Source organism: Amblyomma americanum, chromosome 1, assembly GCF_052857255.1.
Source record: "Amblyomma americanum isolate KBUSLIRL-KWMA chromosome 1, ASM5285725v1, whole genome shotgun sequence".
Classification (NCBI taxonomy): Eukaryota; Metazoa; Arthropoda; class Arachnida; order Ixodida; family Ixodidae; genus Amblyomma; species Amblyomma americanum.
Genome location: NC_135497.1, coordinates 160823697 through 160847143, shown reverse-complemented (window position 1 = coordinate 160847143; position 23447 = coordinate 160823697). Strand labels below are relative to the sequence as shown.

The window sequence follows — 23447 nt, the reverse complement described above, 5'->3', positions numbered from 1 at the left end:
CGACCACGCAGTCGGCGGTGTCTATCACTGCCCTTGCACCAAGTGGCGAGCAAAAGAATGCAAAAGACGCGGTACAGTAGCGCGAGCAGTCCCATTTGGTCACCGTAGGCACTGCAACAGGTGAGCTGTGGACGTTGCGTTTGCCACCGGGTTTCTTGCGTGCCTTACATGATTAGTTTTGGCTTTGTATTCAAAAAAGGGCCGGATTTAATCGCCTTGCAGCGTTTCAAAGCTGACTTAAGCCTCGGCTGACAGTTTGGCTGTGAAAATATTTTTCTTTTCTTTCTAACTCACTATTTATGTGTATTTTGGAAATCATTCGCTCAAACGACTTAATGTGGCAAAAAAAGAGCGGAACGAAAAAACAAACGGTGGTCCAACCGAGATTCGAACTCGGATTGCTGGACTCAAAGTCCGGAGTTCTAACCATTACACCATGAGACGAAACGCCAGCGCCGGGGTTCGAACCCGGGTCTCCTGGATGAAGGCCAGGTATCCTAACCACTAGACTACGCCGGAACACAGGAAATTTGTGCTTTCGGGAGCTTAATGAGCGGTCTAAACATATCCGAAAAAATACCTAAAAAGAAACGCACATCTACGCTGGACAAAGCAGGATCGCTGAATTCTGAGTCCCGGGTCCGTATTCCGAGTTTGTGTCATAATAAAAAGCGTGAGAATCTGCCGCAGCGGCCACAGCTTGGTTTTTCGAAACACCGGAAGGGGATGTCGGTTCGGTTGTGACTGTGAGCGGCGGCAGATGTCGCTGCGTTGCGGTCGCGGCAGCGAAATGTCCACCGGCGCCACAGAGCGGCGCTGTTGCTCTCTGACGAAAAATGGAACGCGGTCAACGCGAGAGAAGAAATGTTCAGCCACAAGTTTAGTTGCGCATCGAATTCCACTGTAAAAGGGTAATTAAAAGCTGTCTTGTTTACGCAGTAGGCTTTAATAAATAGAGCAATAGTTCGGATACTCTTTTCTACGCCGTGAAGGCCGGAGGTGTATTTAAAGAAGAATTAGTTATTGTACTTAACTACGCATGGCTTTGCAGTGACAGAAGGCGGCCGTTACAGCCGTCGATAGCCTATGGTAAATAGAAGGCAGCTAGCCTGCACGTACAACACGGCGTTTTACATTTACCTAGAGGGTGAAAGGAAACGGAGAGGAAAAATTGAAAGACACTTTGGAAATTATTCAGCGTGTTCGGCGAAAGGCTCTGACCCTTCGACTGACTATGCCCATGTCTTTTTTTTAAGCGAAAGCTTTACTACACCTGCCTGCGAGCCACTTCGGCTGGTCGCGCACTTCAGCCGTATGCCGTGGCCGACGTATGACCTTGAGCCGCCATTGCATAGAAACACCGCCGCCGCGCTCCAACAGATGGCGCCGCCGTCGACGCCGTTGCCATCACCACTCGCTCCTCCAGATGTGCTCCGCTGAGGTAGAGGGAGAGGAGGTTTCGCCTCGCGGGAGGTGTGTATAGATATAAATATATATATAGATTTAAGAGAAGTGGACACTTCTACAAAGACACATTTATTTATTAACGTTTCGACCGCGGTGCGGTCTTCTTCACTTGTAGACCTGAAGAAGACCTGAAGGAGTCCTGAAGAAGAGCGCACCGCGGTCGAAACGTTGATAAATAAATGTGTCTTTGTTGAAGTGCCCACTTAAATCTTTATTCTGCGGAGCCAAAGCAACCTACGTGTTGTGTGTGTGTGTGTGTGTGTGTGTGTGTGCGTGTGTGTGCGTGTGTGTGTGTGTGTGTGTGTGTGTGTGTGTGTGTGTGTGTGTGTGCGTGTGCGTGTGTGTGTGTGTGTGCGTGTGCGTGTGCGTGTGTGTGTGTGTGTGTCGAACCCGGGTTCGAACCCGACCGCGGCGGCAATCCTGTAACTTTTTGTCAGTGCTAAGGCAAGAAGCCCATATCTCTCTCTCTCTCACCACGACGACGTACATGAAAGCGCGACTGAGGCGTTCCCCAGAGAGGCAGTTATGCGCCTTCCGTTCCTGAAAATCATCGGAGTCTAGAACGTTGCCAACGGCAATGAACACATGCAATGAACGCCAACGGTCTACTGCTTCAGTGCCGCGTTTCTGCTGCAACGTTGTGAATGCCAATGTATGCAGCGCCCATCTGTCACAGCCGCCACGAAGGTTAAAGCGCGACTGAGGTGTCCACTATCCCATGGGAGCCAGTTATTAATGCGAAAACATTTCTATGCTATGTTGACGGGGTCGTGTCACCAAAGTGTGTCACCAGAATGGGTCCGCTGCAAGGCAAAGAAGGGCAAAAAGAATCGAAGAGGGGCAAATAGTGTAGAGAGGCGTCAATGCGTACACATTCCTCTAGTGCGGGTTGCCGCAGTGATCTATAACGTTTTTTGCTTTTGAAGAAAATGGGTTAAAGCGCGATTGAGGTGTCCAATGTCCCAGGCGGCCAGTTATGCGCCTTTCCTTTCATTCCGATTTTTTTTTGCTTTCGAGGAAAATTTGAGTGGTTTTAAAGGTTGGTTTTGAGGAAAGGAAACCGCGCAATAACTGTGTCACATATGTCGGTGAGCACCCGATCCGCGCCGTAAGGAAGGAGTAATAATAATAATAATAATTGGTTCTGGGGGGAAAGGAAATGGCGCAGTATCTGTATCATATACCGTTGGACACCTGAACCGCGTCGTAAGGGAAGAGACTTTAGACAGCAGATGTGAATCGCAAAGTTGGAGAGCACTTTCAGAAACCCCATTCCATTTATTTGCGATAAAGAAAGCCTCACGTGTATCTTTTTTGCGAGCTCCAAAGAAAGCACGCGAAAAGAAAAAAAAATCACGGGACTAGCGCATCATGCGCCAGGATTTAGAGCAGCACAACAGTGGCGCGCGAATGCGCTAGTCACGTTTTTTTTTGTATTTCGCGGGCTTTCTTTGGAGCTCGGAAAAAAGTTCCCGGGTTAGAACCCGACCGCGGCGGCTGTTTTTCGATGGAGGCGAAACGCTAACGCGCCCGTTTGCTGTGCGATGTCAGTGCACGTTGAAGATCCCCAGGCGGTCGAAAGTATTCCGGAGCCCTCCACTAAGGCACCTCTTCTTCCTTTCTTCTTTCACTCCCTCCTTTATACCTTCTTTACGGCGCGGTTCAGGTGTCCAACGGTATATGAGACAGATACTGCGCCATATCCTTTCCCCAAAAACCAATTATTATTAATAAAAAAATACACGTGAGGCTTTCTTTATCGCAAATAAATAGAACGGTGTTTTGTGAAGGCGCTCTCCAACTTTCCTATTCCCATTTACTGTTTAAGGTCAATGTTTACGCATTTAGGAAACTTATCTTAATTGCTAATTAATTAATTGCAAAACAATTGCCTATGGTGCGCAAGCCGGTTGGTACTGGTGTATGTAAGTGATTTCCCTGGCCTACCTCAAATATTTCTTCTTGCAACGGTTAGCTACAGTTAGCCAGCACAGCCTGTGTATCGGCGCAGAGAAGTTGAGCTCTGCGTGTTTTTCCGAGCTCTTGGTGAGATTCGCTCTGCGTTGAATTTCCTATATCGGTTCCTCGCGCTGTAGAAAACGGCCTTTTCCGGCTCTCAGCGAATTCCTCGTATGACTTTGTGGCTTTAAGTAGCTCGTCAACGCTTGCATAGCTTCGGTGTCACAGTGCGAAGCTCATTTTCGTTTACCACAAGCACCTGATGATTTCGGCGATGAGTTCCGGAATGCCCAACTTTAATTTATTGCACATCCTTTCCTTTTCGCGCACATACTTGAGGACATCGTCGTGACGCTGTACTCGCTCTGCCATTTTTCTCCACTAATCAGGAATGATTTCCGTGATGACAGACGCAGATTTGAAGGAAGCGGCGAATTGTGGCCAGGTCGCGAAACATCCAGTTGCTGATGTGAGCCATTATTCGGCCCTTTTAGATTCAAATGGGTAACAGTCAATTTTTTATTAATCTGACCAGTTAGCCTGATCAGCGACCTGCGTGAATTCTGACAGGCATTCTTCTGCGGCAACATGGGTGTCATATCCTGTGAATTCGCGAATTGCGTTTGATGGGTCAGGACTCACCTGATTGGTTCGCGGCGCGGTTTGCGTAGCCGTCCGCTCCATCAAAGCGTGTCACGGTCGAGAATGCCTGCGTGAACTGCCTGCCCCAGAATAGCATCGCTCGTCCTCTGGTCTGGCTGCGTTGTATGTAGGTGGTGGCAGCGTTGGTGGCGGTGATGCCGCTGCGCCGAGGCCTTCCCTTTCAGCCTGAATTCTGGTCAGTTGGTGCAGCGCATCGTCGAGCTGTTGGTGCGTCCGCTGTCTCCAAGCTGGTCAGCATCACCTTGTTGTCCGGATGCACTGCATGACACGTCATCCTCGCTACGCGTCTGAGCTACTCGCCTGGTTTTACAGGGGTTCGCCGTTACAACACATTCCAGTGGCTTCACGGGCTTGTCGAGTTAACCCCACTTCTGAGTGTAGAAATTTTGAGGGCGCTGAAAGCGTTGTCTGCCCCTATCGCGAAATAGCTATGGAGAGAATAAATGCGTGCACACGTGAGGGGGGTTCCCTTCGAGCGGCTCCGCCGCGGAGCAGCCTCGTCAACTCAATGTACGAATTCGCTCCGTGAACACAAGCTTTGCTCTGATAGGCATGAAAACTGATATAAAGCAAGCGCGCAGGTCCGCCGTGGCGGAATTAACGCAGCACGCAAACAGGCGAGTCCACATTCACGGGAGGTAGTCGGCGGAGGGGTGTCGGTGGTGCGCGGCTCGCGAATTCTTCGAAACATCGGGTCGCCGCTGTTATACTCGACGATCTCTTCCGCAATAGCTTTGTCCCCACTGGTCGTCTCTTGAAAACATTAGTTGAAAAAAAATCAAGGCTGGAGTTGACTTCTCTGTGCTCTTCCCTGAATACGTGCGCATTCCTTTCAGGACTACTGCAGGCCCTATACTATTGAGCAATGCAAAGCAATACAAGGCAGTCTCGCAACAGCGAATAGAGGCCTGTAGACGTGACTAGGAACGGAGTGAAATTATAAATATTAACTGCCAGCTTGCATGAAGAAGAAGGGATACGCGTCTTCAGCTACAGAGTTCCGTCGCTGCCGATGGTTCAAAGTGAAGACGCTCGCTCGTTTTTAACCCCAGATCACGGAGTAAGAACATTTTAGGTGTTTACACTGACCGCACGCCGCGGCGAAGAGCGCGCACAGATTATGGGCGCCCTCTAGTACACGCGCCGACCTCTGCGGTGCCGGTGCGGGGGCTCTGTGGAGCAGTGGCCATTAAAGGGCTTCTGTAATGAGCTTCACCCTACAGTGGAAAGCAGCGGGGCTGATTTATCCAAGGCATTGGGGTTTAAGGACAGTGAAGGGAAAGTAGATTTTAAGCAGGTAGAAGTAACCATCTTGAGAAAACGAAGCAGCACGAAAAAACGGGGACGAAAAAGACACACATACGGCAGGACGAATGCTGCACTTCCAACTGATTTTTATTGAGAATACTAAAGCTTAAGTACAGCGCTACTATCGCCTCGTGGCAATCAACCGCAATGATTCAAAAACGCCATTTCATTATCAAGAAGAGACAAGGAAGCGGTGCTGACACACTGGCCACCTGCTTTTCTGATGTGATATGCTTCAATAATCTCTCTTTCCATCCGATCTCTTCCTCGCCCAAGAATTTTAGCTTTCCGAAATATGGGTTTACACTTACAATCCCGGCAGTGGATAGCAAGATGGCCACTTTTCCTTTCTTTCTCCAGATTATAATGCTCCCTAGCTCTCTCATTAAAACAGCGTCCCGTTTGACCAATGTACACTCTATTGCAAGTGAGCGGAATGCTGTACACTACCTTCGTAGTGCAACGGGTGAAAACAAGTTTGTGGTTTATAGTGCAAATCGGCCTTTTCTTACTAATCATCATTGGGCAAACTTTTGAAAGCTTGCTTGGGGTGGAGAAGAGCACGTTAACACCGTATCTGTTTCCAACTTTCTTAAGATTATGAGAAACTCTGTGAAGATATGGAATTACTTGAGTTGGCAGCTTCTGGTCTTGCTTATCCGTCTTTTTGATGCACTTTTTCTTTTGTAGCAGCGTCTCTGCAACAGCTGACAATAAATCTGGAGGAAAGCCGGACATGCGCAATCGCTCAGTTTGCAATTGGACACTTTCAAACATTTGATGAGGACATGACTTTTTCAAAGCGGAATTGAGGCAATTCATGGCTATTGCTCTTTTGATTATTTTTGAATGAGCACTACTGTAAGGGAGGAGTGCCTTTTGTGACCTATGATTGTACATAAAGCATATATGCCCTTCCAAGAAATGAATTCTCAGGTCAAGGAACTGTATACAGTTTCCACTAGGGAGTTAAAAGGTAAACTTTAAGCCTTTTTCAACCGTTTTGAACGATGCGAGAACATCAGCAACAGATTCGTCAATAGATAAAACATGTGGCTTGTCCATTATCACCAAAAAATCGTCAACATATCTAAAAATGCGTAGGTTAGGAAGTAAGCTATGCAAGCTTTTGTCAATGCAGGAAAGAAAAATGTCAGAAAGAACGGGAGCTACGCACGACCCGATGCATATTCCTGCTTTTTGTGTGTAAAACCGGTTGTTAAATATAATGGCAGTTGACTGTAGATAAAACTCTAAAAGGGCTAAGAAACGGTAGATGTTCACACCCGCCCTGTTTTGAAAAGGCACTTCTCCCGAATCCTCACTTACGGATCTAACCGCCTTATACAGTTCTTTGTGGGGTATGGAGTAATAAAGATCTTCTATGTCAATGGAGAACCCGAAGGTGGCTGGTGAATTCATGCTGAGCCCTTGCTTCAGTTCTTCGGCTAACTTGTGAGAGCTTCTAACAAGGAAGGGGTCTTCAATCGTCAATGTCGCCAGCGTCTTCTGAAGGTACTTTCCTATAGCTGAGTGCCAGCTACCCTTTTCTGAAACTATAGCCCTAAACGGGAAATCGGGCTTGTGCGTTTTGCATGAGAAGAATGCTTCCAGGGTGCAAATATCCGAATTTTTGACACTACTCGCAAGTGATTCCAGGTGAAGATCCTGCAACAACTTGAGCGCTGTAGCCTTCTGTATTCTCTTCTTAAATTTGGTCTTCTTGAAATTTTTCTCGATTGCTTGAATAGCTTTCTCTTCATACGTTCCTTTGGAAAGCACAACAAAACCACCCTCTTTGTCGGACTGTACTATCATTAAGCGGTGTCGTTTTAGGTAGCTGACAACCTTTTTCTGTTGAGGAACGCGCTTTGAAGTTCGACTCGCGTTGTTTGCCACGGATTGAGCTCCATCAGAAATGGCTTTGTCTTTGTCTCGCTCCTTGGTTCTTCCGGCTATATGCTGCACCATAGCCAGTAGTTCCGGCTTTCCGGCATTCGGCTCAAAGCAGAATTTTGGAGCTTTCTCAAGGATTCCGCGAACTTCATCCGAGAGCTCCACGTCACCCACGACGTCGGCCTTGCTAGGTGCCGTCTGGTTTTTCTTCCTTGCCGGAAGGGAATGGCGGACCCGATGCCACAAAAACTCCGTACTCTGTGCAGCCAATTTCTTGTAGTCACAGAACAATCTTGCAGCTCCGCATGGATCTTTTCCTTCTAGGGTGAGCACACGAAGCCAATCCTCGTAAAGTCGAACTTGACGCCATCCTTCAGACTTCATTATCTTACAGAGTCTTCTTGCATGGCCCAGAGACCGCAACACAAGTCCCAGCAGTGCTTGAACTTCGAGGGGAACAACGCCTTGCTTGATGCAAAAAGAGAGAGTCCGGCACTGGCATGTGGTCACTGCTATTAAATTCACACACGTGACAATAGGACTCTGCATGGTTTGGTGGGATAGGAAAGAGCACAGTGTAGAAGAAATACTATGCAAAAGCACCGAAGTTTGCCCAATGATGATTAGTAAGAAAAGGCCGATTTTCACTATAAACCACCAACTTGTTTTCACCCGTTGTACTACTAAGGTAGTGTACAGCATTCCGCTCACTTGCAATAGAGTGTACATTGGTCAAACTGGACGCTGTTGTGACATTCCGTGTGTGCTACGAGGATCCACGTTCGACGGCGCGGCGTAGACGGAGACCCGTGACAGCGGCATCATCAATTACCCAGCCATGCTCTTTGAGTGACGACCAGAAAAACCGGACCCGCCGCCGCCCCGGGGAAACAGGCTTTATCCTCCCCAATTTCCGGTTACATTCCAGGACAAGGGAGCTGTCAGCGGGCCAGAGCGCGCCGTACCACAGCCGACGCTATGCGATACCGCGAAGACGACATTCTTTCCCTCCCCCCCCTTTGTCGTGGGCTATCGCCGGGAAGGCACCCACAGCTTCCCAGAAGGGCCGCGACGGACACCTGTCATGGCGGACAGGCAGTACTCGCCAAGAATGTGGAAAGACAGGCGCTAGTGAATTAGCTCCGAAGAGAGAGCCTGTGTATACTCTCACTTGAGAGAGAGTGGTGGCGTTTTTGTTGTTTATTTAGTTTGTATTGTTAACAGACTCTGGGTTCGAGGCTAAGCCCAACCCAAAGGGGTGGTCCCCATCTCGCATGTTATTTTGGATTGGAGAATTGATGCTTTGGGCGGGCCACTGGAAATGACCGCCCTTAGTCCTTTGTTAATCAAATGCTTAAAAGCACATGTAAACGGATGCAGTCCAGTCTGAGCTGGGGCTCCATGCTTAGCATGTAATGTGATGCTACTTAGGCACTAACCTGCCCGGTCGATGAGTAAAGTAGTGCAAAGTTTGTTCTTTTGTAAATTCAGTTCTGCTTTTTCCAGTTTAACTCTCTGCATATGTATGTTGTAAAATATGCTCTGCTGTCATCATCTACAAGCTCGCCTCCTGTTCATCTTCCAAGCCGAACGACACTAGAGGAAGGGTTTGTGAACCATCCTCGAAGAAACGGACGACTATTTAAATTCTACTGCAAGCACGCTCAGGACGACATCGTTCGCCAAGAGGGCCTTCAGCGCCGAAGCCCGTCGGCGTGCAGCTTCTGCCAGCAACCGCTCGAGCCCAACTCCGGAGCCACTCCATCGCCCCCATGAAGTCGTCGGCACGTAAGCTCGGACGCCCCAGCCTCTGATGTATAATCTTAATCATGTGTAATTATTGAATATACCTGTTTGTTTAAACTGAGCCATACGGTGTCTCTTTGCCTCTCCGTCCCGTGTGGACCTGCGCATTATGGGGGTCATCACACTGGTGTCAGAAGTGGGGTCTCAAAAGCAAATGTCCTCTGAATGCTGTGACATTCATGACTTCAAAATTGTAATCAAAAGGGAATCACGGGACTGATTGTGGGACTTTTACCCCCATTTGAGAGGCTTGAGGCACTGGAGGGCTTGAAAAAAAAATGACTGTATCTGAGGGAGCTCCCACTCCACAGCCGTCGCTCGGAGCAAGCATGCTGGCATTAGGAAGCGTCATTCCGACGTTTACGGGAGATAAGACAGGGGTTCCAATCTGCGATTTCTTTTCCATGCTAGAAGAGATTGGGAAAATGGGGGGATGGTCCGATGCTCAAATGCTGGGAATGGCGAGGTGTAAGATGGCAGGAGCTGCTCATGATTTTGCCTGGCGAGACGAAAAAGTAAAATCCACAAAATCATTTGCGGAATTTAAGAAGCTCGCGTTTGAGCATTTCGACACTGAACCACGTCACGTGCGGGTACAGAGGTTCCGTGACGCCGGACAGATGGTAGGGGAGGACGTGCGAACATTTGCGTCGCGGCTTCAGCGCCTAGCACGCGATACGTTAAGCAGGGAGGCGGAAGGAGACCAGCTAAGGAAGAAATACGCGGAGGATATACTTAAAGAGGAAATGACCGCTTTGTTCGTGGCTGGTCTGCAAGACCCCGTGCGCCGGTTCGTGCTCTCGCGCAAGCCGAGCAATTTCGACCAAGCCGTGGAGGCCGCATTGGATGAGGAACAAAATGAGGCGTTAACGACAGCCGCAGCGAGAGTACGCGTCATAGAGAGAGCGGTGCTCAACCCTGAGGTTGCTCTCTTGACAGAGCGGTTAGATCGCTTAGAACAGCTGCTATCTCAGCAGGTAGAATGCCAGGTTGAAGCGCGCGCTCAACAGCGCCCATTCGCTGGAAACCGGAGACCGCCACAAAGCTACAGGCGCGGTATGCGAGATTTTGAAGAAATCGTATGCTTCGCTTGCCAGGGTCGCGGACACATCGCCAGGTTCTGCCAAAACGTGCGCCGTGGGGAGCCACAAAGAGAAGCAGGCGAGACACGCCCTAAGCAAGCCTACAGCGGGGCTCCAGATACCGAGACAAAAAACTAGTTAGTCCTCCCCAGCCTGAGGAGCGTGGGGAGGGAGCAGTAGATGATGAGGTGGTGGTAGTTTGTGTGGCCGACGAGGCATGCCCTGTTGTGCGTTGCAAGTTAAATGGTTGTTGCATGGAATTGTTGATAGATACGGGGTCAAAGGTGACATTGCTTAAGGAGAGCAGTTTTAACACGCTTCGAAGGAAGGGGGACCGCGAGGTGTTGGAAGCGTCTGGTGGTATGGCAACCAAATTTGTAGGCATAACGGGGGATCCTCTTGGCATAAGTGGACTCTACCGGTTACACTTCTCCCTCGGCGGAATTGCATTGGAGCACCCCTGCTACGTATGCCCGGACACGGTGTCTCTGCCAAACGGAGTGTCAGGTATATTAGGGCAGGATTTTTTGAGAAAAGGGAAGGTAGTAGTCTCATTCTCTGAGGAAGAGGTTAATGCGGGCGGCTCAAAAGTTCCGTTTTTGAACAGGAGAGGGGCTGAGATTCGCATTACCGATATTGACACCCGTCAAACAGTGGGATCATTGGAGAAGGTATATTCGCGGGTTGCCGTCCGGCTGGTCGAGGAGGCGGTCGTCCTTCCTTGGTCGGAGCACATTTTGTACGCGTTTGTGCCTTCAGATGTAGAGAGCGGCGCCGTGGGAGTGCTTGAGCCGGTCGACTCTCTCAGCAATGGCCTGAAGGCAGCCGCGTGCCTCGTGACAGTTAATGACGCCCACAGAGTGCCGCTACGGGTGGTTAACTGTAGCCAGCAGCCACTGAGCCTTCCCAAGAACAAAACATTGGCTTTCTTCACCTCTGCGATAGAGCAACGTGAGCCCACCGATACGGTACTCGCAACTGTAGAGCATGCTAGTCCTTCGGCTGCTCCAAAGGTGTCGTTCGATCTTTCTCACGTAAAATCCAGGGAGAGGAGGCTCTGGCTGGTTTGCTGAACGACTACTCGGAGGTATTCGCCGCGTCCAACCTGGATTTGGGCTGCTGTGGCGTTATAAAGCACAGGATAGAAACCGGCACTTCATCGCCCGTTTACCAGCGTGCGTACAGGATTCCTTACTCCCAACGTGAGGAGATGGAGCGGCAGGTGCAGGACCTGATTGATCGCGGCATTGTCGAACACTCAAAGTCACCCTGGGGAGCACCAGCACTATTGGTGGAAAAGCCAGATGGCTCGTATCGATTGGTAGTGGACTACCGCAAACTAAATGCCGTAACTCGCATCGATCCATACCCCATCCCCAATATACAGGAGACGCTTTCTCAGCTGGGCTCTGCCAGGTACTTCACGTTAGTGGACATGGCGGCGGGATTCTGGCAGATAGCAATGGATCCGGCAGATGCCGAGAAAACGGCATTCAACACGCCCTCAGGGCACTATGAATGGAAAAGAATGCCGATGGGTCTGGCCAACAGCCCTGCTGTCTGGCAGAGAACCGCTGATGTTATCCTGGCAGGTCTTCTGGGGAGGCTGTGCTTCGTGTATATGGATGACATTATCATACACAGTGGCAGTTTTGATAACCATTTGCGCGATATTGAGCAGGTTTTGGTGCGACTAAGAGCAGCGGGTCTCAAACTGAAGCCCTCTAAGTGCCAATTCCTCAAAAACGAGGTGAAATACCTCGGGCACGTTGTTTCAGCTGACGGCGTGCGACCGGACCCTGAGAAACTAAGGTGTGTCTCGGATTTTCCATCCCCGACTAGCGTCCGCCAGGTCCGGCAGTTTCTCGGCCTGATCGGTTACTACCGAAGGCACATAGAGGAGTTCGCCAAGCTCGCTAAGCAGCTCACCGCCTTAACAGCCAAAAATGTCGCCTTTCGTTGGGACGAAAACGCGGAGAATGCTTTTGGGGCCCTGAAAAGGAAGCTAATGAGTGCACCGCTGTTACGCCACCCGGATTTTAGTTTGCCCTTCGTTATGGCCACAGATGCGTCAAAGTTCGCAGTTGGTGCCGTGCTATCTCAGGTTATCGAGGGCAAAGAACATCCCGTTGCTTTTGCTAGCCGACAGTTGAGCCCCACAGAGCAAAAGTACGGAGCTACGGAAAGGGAGTGCCTCGCCGTTGTCTGGGCAGTAAAGCACTTCAGATGCTACCTTTACGGCCGCAAATTCAAGCTAGTCACAGACTGCCATTCTCTGAAATGGGTGATGAGTGTCAGGGACCCTAGCTCGCGACTCGCTAGATGGAATCTACACCTGCAGGAATACTGCTTTGAAGTTGAGCACAAGTCAGGAAAGACACATCTGAATGCTGATGCACTCAGCCGCACAGCTGCCGTGGCAGCTATAGAAGAGTTTGTCCCCGTAATCGACCCCGCCGAATTACGCACAGAGCAGTGCAAAGATCCTGACCTGAAGCGAATAATCGAAAGCTTAGAGGGCGCACCGTCTCATCCCGAACAGCTAGGTTATTTCATTGACAAAGACGGCACCCTGTGTCGGCGCACGAGGCCAACCAGGAAAGGGAGACCAGAGAAAACCGCTTGGGAGAGAGTCGTCATACCTCGGTCGTGGACAGAAAGGGTTCTTCGCGCGTTTCACGATGCGCCATGCGCCGGTCATTTTGGCGTAGCGAAGACACGCAGCCGTGTGGAGCGTTTGTACTTTTGGAGTGGCATGCGACAGGATGTTAGAGACTACTGTGCGAAGTGTCATTCCTGTCTCGAAAGAAAAACACCCAAGGGACGAAGACCAGCTCCAATTCAGCCGTTCCCTGAGGTTTCGGCTCCCTTCGAGCGGACAGGTATGGACATAATGGGCCCATTGCCCACGACCACTTCCAGAAACAAGTACATTTTAGTATTTGTCGACCACCTTTCAAAATACGCGGAAGCGGTAGCACTCCCAGATCAGAAGGCAGACACGGTTGCAAGAGCATTTGTCGAACAGATCGTGCTCCGACATGGACCCCCGAGGCAACTCTTGACAGATCGGGGAACGAACTTCGTGTCGCAGCTAATGAGGAGAGTTTGCGAGCTGCTTAAGATCGCTAAGAAGCAGACAACACCGTACCATCCGGCTTGCAACGGCGCGGTGGAGCGACTGAACCAAACCGTGGCCGGGTTCCTGTCGCATTTTGTTTCGCGCGACCAGCGGGACTGGGACTTGTGGCTCCCGTATGCAATGTTTGCCTACAATTCCGCAGCACACGAGAGCACGGGCGAATCGCCATTCTTTCTTCTCTACGGCCGAGACCCGGACCAGCCTAGTGAAGTGCCAGAGGGCCCCCGTCGTGTCCTATACGCTTCACTGGACGACTATAAGGTTGAGCTAGAATCGCGCTTGCAAGTGGCGAGGGACATCGCAAAGGAGTCCTTAAAGAAAGCGGCGAAGCGCAGGAAGGAGGTGCACGATCGCAGTGCTAGAGACGCGCCGTTTGATGTGGGGGACAGCGTGTACATTGAAAACTGCCAAAGGCAGATTGTGCTAGCTCGTAAGTTCCAGACGAAGTGGAGAGGACCGTGCGAGGTTGTCGAGAAGCTTTCTCCGGTAAACTTCAGAGTCCGAGACGTGAACCGGCGTTTGATAAGGATACACGCAAATCGCCTCAAGTCGGCACCGGTTCAGTATTCACGAAATGAGGAAAGGGAAAGCGCGGATTTTGATGGGGACAGAAGTGAAGCGGAGCGCGCAGATAGTTCGCAAGAAACGCCCTCTCCTGCATTTGTTCGGCAGGCGCCCGAGGTGACGGCCGGAATGCCACCGGATTTACTTCATGCATTGCTAGAAGAAGAAGCGCGCGAGGTTGCCGCGCAGATAACGCCAGGAGAGGCTCCTGCCACGAGCCCTCGCGAGTCCCAAAGCAGACAAAGGGGCACAAACTTACTTAGTATGACTCATGAAGGCCGATATCCGCTGCGAAATCGGAAAGCTAAGTCGGACTAATGGCGTAAACAGAGCGGAGTTGTGAACTGGTTAGAATTGTGTAATGCCGCAGCTCATAACATTGCTATGTGCTTATGTGTTAAGTTATCGGAGTTGGTAGTTAAACCTTTCTGTCATTAAGTAACACCTGCACAGGAGAGCATGCGGAGCGCATGCAGAACCTGCCCTACTTCCTTTCGTTATCTATATTTTTGTCTGTGCCGTGATCGTGCTAGAAGTGGGAGCTCCTTTGTAACTGTGGTAAATTTATTTCGTCCAGTTTGGACTAGAAAGGAGAGGCTTGGGTGCTGAGTTTCATGTTTATCTGTAAAAGAAGATCAGTGCTGCCCCTGGAGACGCCAGTATTGACAGCGGAGGCATATGGTGTTGTGCAGTGGTGTTGAGTGCTGCGAAAAGTGTTTTGTCGGACGCACTGTGCGAGGCGATTCAGAAAGACAAGGGGAGCTGCGTGGACTCAAATGTTCGGAGAACATTCTTCTGGAGGGTGAGCGAGTGTGACATTCCGTGTGTGCTACGAGGATCCACGTTCGACGGCGCGGCGTAGACGGAGACCCGTGACAGCGGCATCATCAATTACCCAGCCATGCTCTTTGAGTGACGACCAGAAAAACCGGACCCGCCGCCGCCCCGGGGAAACAGGCTTTATCATCCCCAATTTCCGGTTACATTCCAGGACAAGGGAGCTGTCAGCGGGAGGGAGCGCGCCGTACCACAGCCGACGCTATGCGATACCGCGAAGACGACATTCTTTCCCTCCCCCCCCTTTGTCGTGGGCTATCGCCGGGAAGGCACCCACAGCTTCCCAGAAGGGCCGCGACGGACACCTGTCATGGCGGACAGGCAGTACTCGCCAAGAATGTGGAAAGACAGGCGCTAGTGAATTAGCTCCGAAAAGAGAGCCTGTGTATACTCTCACTTGAGAGAGAGTGGTGGCGTTTTTGTTGTTTATTTAGTTTGTATTGTTAACAGACTCTGGGTTCGAGGCTAAGCCCAACCCAAAGGGGTGGTCCCCATCTCGCATGTTATTTTGGATTGGAGAATTGATGCTTTGGGCGGGCCACTGGAAATGACCGCCCTTAGTCCTTTGTTAATCAAATGCTTAAAAGCACATGTAAACGGATGCAGTCCAGTCTGAGCTGGGGCTCCATGCTTAGCATGTAATGTGATGCTACTTAGGCACTAACCTGCCCGGTCGATGAGTAAAATAGTGCAAAGTTTGTTCTTTTGTAAATTCAGTTCTGCTTTTTCCAGTTTAACTCTCTGCATATGTATGTTGTAAAATATGCTCTGCTGTCATCATCTACAAGCTCGCCTCCTGTTCATCTTCCAAGCCGAACGACACTAGAGGAAGGGTTTGTGAACCATCCTCGAAGAAACGGACGACTATTGAAATTCTACTGCAAGCACGCTCAGGACGACATCGTTCGCCAAGAGGGCCTTCAGCGCCGAAGCCCGTCGGCGTGCAGCTTCTGCCAGCAACCGCTCGAGCCCAACTCCGGAGCCACTCCATCGCCCCCATGAAGTCGTCGGCACGTAAGCTCGGACGCCCCAGCCTCTGATGTATAATCTTAATCATGTGTAATTATTGAATATACCTGTTTGTTTAAACTGAGCCATACGGTGTCTCTTTGCCTCTCCGTCCCGTGTGACCTGCGCATTATGGGGGTCATCACACTGTTTTAATGAGAGAGCTAGGGAGCATTATAATCTGGTGAAAGAAGGGAGAAGTGGCCATCTTGCTATCCACTGCCGGGATTGTAAGTGTAAACCCATATTTCGGAAAGCTAAAATTCTTGGGTGTGGAAGAGATCGGATGGAAAGAGAGATTATTGAAGCATATCACATCAGAAAAGCAGGTGGTCAGTGTGTCAGCACCGCTTCCTTGTCTCTTCTTGATAATGAAATGGCGTTTTTATTCATTGCGGTTGATTGCCACGAGGCGATAGTAGCGCTGTACTTAAGCTTTGGTATTCTCAATAAAAATCAGTTGGAAGTGCAGCATTCGTCCGGTCGTATGTGTGTATTTTTCGTCCCCGTTTTTTCGTGCTGCTTCGTTTTCTCATGATGGATCATTACCAACTGGCCCAAACTTCGGTGCTTTTGCATAAAAGTAACCAAGCGAAGGTTATCTGATGGGTGGCTAAAATCAAGACAAGAGTAAAATTTCATAAGTCATGGCTAGGTGGCTTGAGCCACCGCCCAATTTAAAGGGTTCAGCTTTTTCCATCCATTAGTGTTACTGTATATGTTCCCACGGGGAGCATATGCTACCTGCGGGAGCATATACGGGAACACTAGTTGCCATTAGAGTCCCTAGTGGCCATTTGCTTGCGGAGCGGCGGACGCGACCAAGCGGTTTGCACGGCTCTCGGTGCCGTTTTAGGCTGTGTTTGTCGGTGTTTTGCGCTGCCAGAGTGCATCACATGATGTGGAAGCTAGGTTCTTGGCTTCCACGTTGTGGTAGGCACAGTGCACACGAAATAAGTTTCCTAGAAGTATCTTTCTGTGTCGCTGTTTGGAACCAGCCGCAGTGATTGCTGTTCAAATGCGCGTGGGGGCGCAGGCCGACGCTCTGGAAGGTCGTCCTGGTTTATTCAATAGTGGCTGATATGTGTATGTCGTCGCTCTGGCACACCCGAGGGGTCCAACCGGGTCCAGAAGCCGACTAGACGCGATTATAGGTAGGCAGTGCTTCGTACCCAAATGTCAATCGACCTACCGGAGTTGTCCGGACCAAGAGTCAATTTACAAATCTCCGTCGTATTCTGCTCGCCTAGAACTTTGGTGCCAGGCAGTCCCCAGAGTAGATAGGATACTGCAACCGAGCGACCACGTCTGCGCGAAGCACTTTCCCGAGCATACGATATAAAATCGTACTACGCCGGGTTCAATGGCAAGACACTTTAAAATGCACCTATGAAACCAGTGGTGTCGGCGAATGGTGTGCCTAGTATTTTTCCTGGGTGTCCAAAATATCTAACAAAAAAGACAAGTTCAATAAAGCTTCCTAGAAAACGACACTCTGCAGCCACGTGTGCCAAGCACCCAAGCAAGCGGCCCGCACCCGGCGCTGTCGCACTGCCCTCGGGGCCGCCCTGTTGTAAACAAAAAGACGCCGTTCCATCATCAAGCCCTTGCAAGAAACTGCGCACAGATGACTGGAGTACATCATGCGTGTCAGCTGATCAACAAACATGCTCTCCTCCCACCATGAAACTTGGAGGCGCCTCCTCATTCAAGTGCAAGCCCCGTATTGATCGCATTAATGGTGTTAAGGTTTGTTTTCTTGTTCACTGGTACGGGTACTTAACATTCTATAGGTGCTCAGCGTTCCCTGTACATGCCATGGCAGCGGATAAATTAAGTTCGGTCGGCGATCTCGTGGCAAGATTTCACCCGCTGTAGATTTTGGTGCCACAAAACATGCTAAGACATGCCGGCAATATTTATAGCAAATATACAGCTGCATAATTTGCCGAACCCTGGAACTATGGATGGAGAATTTCGTGGCCCGGCATTGTTGAGGCCAACAAGTGGCCAACTGCTCTCAGCCGACATCCCAGACTAGATAGAGTGGCGCACGTATGGTGCACGCCAGTCTTGCCTCGAGGGTGACAGCAGCCCAGCATTAGCTTGGCAGGAGGAAGGGATTTCCACTAACCATTTTCGGGTCGCGTAGCTAAGAGTGCACTGCACTAGCCCTTAAAAAGTCGCAAATGCACACTTGGTTTTCTTTCAGTCCCTGTGCTCTTTCGGTGGAGGCGTTAATTCCTCAACGCAGCACAGGAGCGCGGGTTCTGTTCCTGGCTGCGGAGGCAATATTTGCGATGCAGACGAAATGCGGAAACGCCCTTGAGGTTTATCTGCACATTAAAGAACCCCAGTTGGCCGAAGTTAACCATGTTATCTGCACGGCGGACATCATGCCTCAAAGCGTCGGCGCATTACACTGCTCAAGCAATGTCTGAACGTATCCGTACACTCCTTGGCCCAAATCTGGGAGCATGCGCGTTGCGTCCGACCTTTTATTTTTAAGAGTCGGTATCTTTAACTATGCTATAAGCATTCGTGCGGATGAACGACAAAACTTTGCGGTGAACGCATATCGATTACGAGCTCGGAAGGATCGCTGGGCAGTGTCCTCGATCGGTGCTATTCCGCCCATCCATGCAGTTCCAGCAAGTAAAACACCAAGTCGACAAAAATTATTCGGTGTCGACAGCAGCTTAAATCGTTTTGTGGCTTGCCGCACTTAAAAAAGCGCACGTATATAAACATCGCGGCACCGAACGATCGCGTGAGGGCGCGTCCGCACTCGTCCAAAAATCCGACGAGCGAAGCGGATTCGGCCACTTTTTAGCGGCGCGGCGAGGCCGATCGGTCCAGGACCGATTTTCGCCGCCGGAAAAATTCCGCAGAGACAAACATGGCGGCGCCCTTCGAAGCACCCCTCGCCTCGGAATGGATTCGTCGTTGTTGCTGCCTTTTTCAGCGCGTTCACTTGCCATAGTTGGGGAACCGCTCTGACGCTTCGTCTCACCTCACCTATAGTAGCGGCCGAGTGACGATTCTGCCGCTACTTGTCAAGCAGATGGCGCCACTAGGCTGGGTTCATTGTTGCGAGTCTGTCTGCAAAAGAGGGAATGTGCCTGCGGTTAACGTACAGTCGCGGACAGAAAAATTGGAGATCACTGCGGCAACCCGCATTGGAGTAATGCGAAAGCACTGACTCGTTGCCTCTCTTTTATTCTATTTGCCTCTCTTTAGATGTGGTCTGGGCGTTGAAGCTGCACTATGCGATGGCACAGACTGCTTAAACATGATGCCACACGCTCACACAACGCGCGATTAAGCACCACGGAATCAACTCGCGCGCACAAAGCATCTGCACGCGGCAGCGGCGAGAGAGCGACTGGCGTACAAGCCGCGCGCCGAAGCGTAAGGGGCCGTATAGGCTCCGTGCGCTGCAGTTTGGTGCGCGCGAGTGGCGCCACCTGGTTAACAGCGGTGGCGAAAGGCGGACGCAGCCGACGCAGCTCTCTGGTTCAGTTTGCAGTGAGCGAGGCGAGCGGTGAGGTGTTTCGTTCGAAGGCGAAAACAAACTTGGATAATTATGGGGGCTCGACCTACTGCTCTGTTTGGCAATGTCACAACAGCTATAAAAACACTGCAGCAAAAGGTACCGAATATATTGTTACGATGAAGTGGCAGTGGAACACGAAGTGGCCTCTCTCGTGAAAGGACGAACGAAGAAGAGGTGGTTAATGCAGCTCCCTGTTCGTGTTGGTGCTCCCTGCTAGGAACTCTTTATTCTAACCCCCAACACTTGTAAATAAATGTAAATAGTATTGCCCCGTAACAATATTTTAACACTTTCTTTGGACATCGTGCATGCACGCTCACGCAGAGGGTCTGCTGGAAATGAGTACACTGTGGAATTAAATTCATGAGTGTGAACTGGGAAAGGGTTGACACTGACTAGGGGTTTTGAACGTGCCATCATTGGTTGGAGTTGCTTTAGGTCTTTATGTAGAGGGAACGAATGCGCTCAGTCAGTCACAGGAAATGGTCTACGGTGAAGTTCTTGGAGCTAGCATCTGAAGTTTGAGTCTTCGTTTGTTATGCTCATCTGTGGTTCAGCGAGTCAATTTTGTTTCTATTTTTTTTTTTGTGCTTGTGTGTATGCTGTGGGAGCGATGTCGTACTTCTGAGTATACTTATGTTGTTTTCACGTTGTTTCACTTAAGGTTTTGTGTATTTATTTGAATCATTTTATTTCCTACAGTAGTTTAAAATTTTGTATCCTTATTTGTTGCATTTCTGAGATCTCAAATCCTGTTCTTGACGAGGGAAAAGAAAAATAGAGAGTGGTTCAAATTTGCCTATATATAGTTCTTGGATTTCACAACATCGCTAAACCGTTAATTTCTGGAATTAATATTTTGATTTTAATGAAGTTTATCGTCCCAATGCAACTCAGACTATAAGAGGCGCAATAGTAGGAGGTTCCAAATTATTTGAACCACTTGGGTTTTTTTAACGTGCACTGACATCGCGCAGTACGCGGGCCTCTAGAATTATGCCTTCATCGAAATACGACCGCCGCAACCACGACCGAACCCGAGTCATTTAGGTCAGCAGCTGAGCACCATAACCACTGAGCCACCGCGGCGGCCTTTCTAGAGTTAAGTATTTACCAAAAGAAAAATACGACCGAAATAATTCATGTAAATGGTGCCTTCACGAAATCTCTGAAATGAAAGTCCTCTAACTGTGGAAGATGCTTAGCAAGAAACCCATCGTATTTCTGTATGCTTAGAGCCATGCTTCTCTGAGGGGAATACACAAAGTGAAGCAGTGAGGATCCTGCAGGATGTAGAGCATTATAATCTAATATGCGTAGTAAGTGCGTTTTTCGCAATTCTAGCCGACCATTCACATAGTGGATGTCACAGTGGGTGTAAATTACATAGCTGCTTTCATTACCTGAGTCAATCAGAGACTTGTTTCTCAAACTGTAAAGGTACTTAATTAATCTCAATAAGGTCAACTGCGCTGCCAGATATTGCAGTGCCGTCGGGACTGCAACACAATCATGGCTGCTCGGCATCGGTGATCAGCACAACCTGAAAGCAATTGAAACTAAATGTAGCAGCGGTGGCGCCAAGGCCTTGAAATCCGCAGAGAAGCAGGCGTTGATCGCGGTTAGTGCTCGTCTGCTATGCGGCCGGGCTGACGCGAACGCACCGGCATGGAGGAAGGCGCAGGGCCACCACGGCCAGTCTCGAGGAGAGCGCGGGCTCTTCCCTCGAGAGACCGGCCGTGACTGAGCGTCCGGTTAACTCCGCGAGTGCCGCGAGGCGGCGTTGGCGATGTGGTCGCTGCCGGCGCCACCATACCAGCGCACGGAGCCCATACTCATTTCCAGTTTTTTGGTGCCCCGTCGCTCCGTGTGTCTCACGTGATCATGACGTCACTTCAGCAAACCGCCAATGGCGTAAGAGCGACGCGTCGAAGCGGATGTGGCCGTTACTCATTTCACGTTTATCGTGGCATCGCCCGCGCCGCACCGTTACACTACTGATTTCCCTTAATTAACCCTTAATTAACCTTAATTCACCATAAACACACCTATTCCCCATTAACACCCTTAATTAACAATTATTCCACCGCTAATTCACTTTTAATTTCTCTAATTCACGCTTAACACGTTTCATTAATCATTAATTGATTGAATTTCGATTAACAGCGCATCTTCCCTCGTTTCATGGATGATTGAATGACCTTTATACCCGTCATCATATGGGGCCTTACGGTAGGGGCGCAGCAATCAGGAAGGAGGGAGGTGCCTCCCATCCAGCGCTCAGCACCGGAGACCGCGGAGACAGTCTTGTAGTTAGCTGTCTCCGCCTGACGGATGAGGATCGATTCTTTGAGATCCGGCTCGTGGCTCCGGATCAGCTCTTCCCAGGTGGCAAGGTCTGGAATGCTTTGTTATTTAACCCCAGGAGAATCGTGACACTCCCAGATTAAGTGATTTTGAGAAGTCATTCTGTGGCAGCTACTGCAGAGCGCAGGCTCCCCAGTGTCTTCATCGTGTAGTATAGAGTACGGGAAGAATCTGTTGACCTGAAGCCTCCTCCAGGCCCTGCACTCCTTTGAAGTGAGTGACCTATCCGGAAGTTAGAGCGTTCTCCTATCCAGTCTAGTTGTTTCGGTTATTCCTTTATACGTTATGCTGGGGTCTTTATTCCCACTCATGGGTACTTCCAGAGCAGCTCGGATGTATAATTCTCGAGCGAGGATGTGAGCAGCCTCATTCCCCGGAATGACCTCAATGAGCAGGAACCCATATGAGGGAGACCTCTCTGCTTGAGGGGTTTCTTCTTGGTAATTTGGTGGCTTGACTGGAGACCCCCCCCCCTACAAAAGTTGTGAACAGCTGCCTTAGCCCTCCATTCATCTGAGCATTCATTTTGGGTGTTCAAATGCGGCGCCACGCGTTGGCTCTGCCCGCACTTTCAGGCACGTGGTCCCACACTTCCGGCGGTTTGAAATTAGGCGCCAATTTTGATTTGACCCCGCTCACTTTTTGGACATTTTTAGCTCTAATTAACTATTCGTCCGATTTCTGAAGTTTTTGTTTCCGCAGCATCCTCACATCACCCTCTTTCGATTACAACCACTCGTTTGACGCTACCTCTTCTGAGTTCCCCACAACTGCTGCTGACACGTTTTTGCGGACACGACCATGTCAACATAGCCAAGTAAAGCGTTCGCTTTAATAAAATGGACCACCGCTCCGGTTTAAAAAAAAGCCGGTCAGCGCCATCTAGTGTAAATGCTGCCTGGTGCCGAGACTTCTGCGTGACCACGTGCGCCCTCTTAGCTCGCAGCCTATCCAAATCGCGCACTTTCGCTTTGTGCGCTCTTTCATCGTAGCAACTAGCGCGAGGTTACGCTGCTGTAGCCGCCGCTGCTGATGCGCTGTCGGAACAAGGTAGGCGAACTCACTCATGAGTGAACTCACCCGGGCTCACTCACACTAATTTCAGATCATGATGTAAGTCGTGAGTGAGTCCTGACTCACGTTCAGATCATGATCTGAGTCATGAGTGAGCCCGAACTCACGTTTATATCATGATCTGAGTCGTGAGTGAGTCGGAACTCATATTCAGATCGTGATCTGAGTCGTGAGTGAGTCCTAACTCACATTCAGATCATAATCTGAGTCGTGAGTCCGGGCTCACATTCAGATCGCAATCTGAGTCATGAGTCCGGGCTCACATTGAAATCATGATCTGAGTTTTGGTGAGTCCAGGGTCACATTCAGATCATCATCAGTGGTGGTCAGTCCAGTCGAGTTTCCTGTGCACTCATAGTACTTATTAACCTTCTAATCCAGATGATGATGCAATGCAATCTCATTGTTTCCTGATATGTAATTTCTGTGGCTGTTGCACTCTAGGTTATTAAAACACGAGGAATGTTTATTGGCCGCCGCGCTTGGTCTCTTTGGATAATGCCTGTGTCTGGATGTAACGCGCTTGCTGTAGTTCTTTTGCTGTTTATTAATGAGCTGCAAAACGCATGCGGCGGCCTCAGATTTTTGCGTCCCTTTAGGGGCAGATATAGGCCTCTCAGGCAGGCCTCCCTACAGGTTAGCTGTAGTTAAGAGCTCATCGCATCGCAGTGTTAGCATTTTTTTTCCATTTTAACTTATATAAGTCACTAGGTCTGAA

General features: G+C 49.9%; 1 non-coding gene across 1 annotated transcript; it reads right to left on the bottom strand.

Moving 5' to 3' along the window:
• Window positions 1-447: 447 nt before the first annotated feature.
• TRNAE-UUC (transfer RNA glutamic acid (anticodon UUC)) lies at window positions 448-519 on the bottom strand. Its single transcript has one exon. It is a non-coding gene; the product is annotated as a tRNA-Glu (tRNA).
• Window positions 520-23447: the final 22928 nt, after the last annotated feature.